The sequence below is a fragment of the Arachis ipaensis genome, chromosome B05 (assembly GCF_000816755.2).
Source record: "Arachis ipaensis cultivar K30076 chromosome B05, Araip1.1, whole genome shotgun sequence".
Classification (NCBI taxonomy): Eukaryota; Viridiplantae; Streptophyta; class Magnoliopsida; order Fabales; family Fabaceae; genus Arachis; species Arachis ipaensis.
This window is the reverse complement of record NC_029789.2, coordinates 101,767,144-101,767,811: the sequence shown is the minus strand read 5'-3', so window position 1 is coordinate 101,767,811 and position 668 is coordinate 101,767,144. Positions and strand designations below refer to the sequence as shown.

The 668-nt window shown below is 33.8% G+C and overlaps 1 long non-coding RNA gene across 2 annotated transcripts in view; it reads right to left on the bottom strand.

The window, feature by feature from the left end:
* Nucleotides 1-668, bottom strand: part of LOC110262936 — a 956-nt gene extending 288 nt beyond the window's left edge. The window contains exons 1-2 of one of the 2 annotated variants that reach the window (XR_002347950.1): nucleotides 509-668; nucleotides 121-122 (exon numbers count right to left, since the gene is read on the bottom strand). This is a non-coding gene — a long non-coding RNA (uncharacterized LOC110262936). The remainder of the gene's footprint in view (nucleotides 1-120; nucleotides 123-508) is intronic. The other variant, XR_002347949.1, reaches the window with a different exon arrangement.

Sequence of the window (668 nt, the reverse complement as noted above, 5' to 3'; positions counted from 1 at the left end):
GCCTCATCTTTGGCAAGCTCCTTCGGTTTTTTTCACAGTTTTTTTCCAGATTCTTTTTCCGTTTTTTTTTTTTTTTTTTTTTTTTTTTTTTTTGCTTCTTCACCGGTGATGATTCTTCACTTCTATAAGTTAATAAGAGACACTTCAGTTAATACACGAAATCTTGATACTTAAGCCAAAAGAAAGGAGTAATAATTTCAGAACATTACTCATCAGTTGATTCAGATTCTGAATCAGAATCCTCATCCTCTTGACTCTTCTTTCTTTTTTTGGAGTCCATTCTAGAAGGCAAACAATCATTATTTAGAACATACTAAAGATATAAAATACACCCAAATGAATGCACAAGATACAACCAACTGAATGGACAATATACACCCAACACAACAAACGAAATACACCCAACTTAAAACAACATACACCCAACTTCATAAACAAAATACACCCAAATGGTTCCACAAAATACACCCAACTCGATAAAGAAAATACACCCAAGTATGGTAATTACTTTTTCCTCTTTTTGCTGGGTTGTTTTCTTGGTGAATCCTCTGGGTCTTCTTGAGTCTCAGACTCAGAGGTAGAACTGTCACTATCAGTTGTTTCTTGCTCCGAAGACGATGTTGAACTTGCCTTCCTTTTTTTGTTTTTTTGATTTCTTGTTTTTTTTC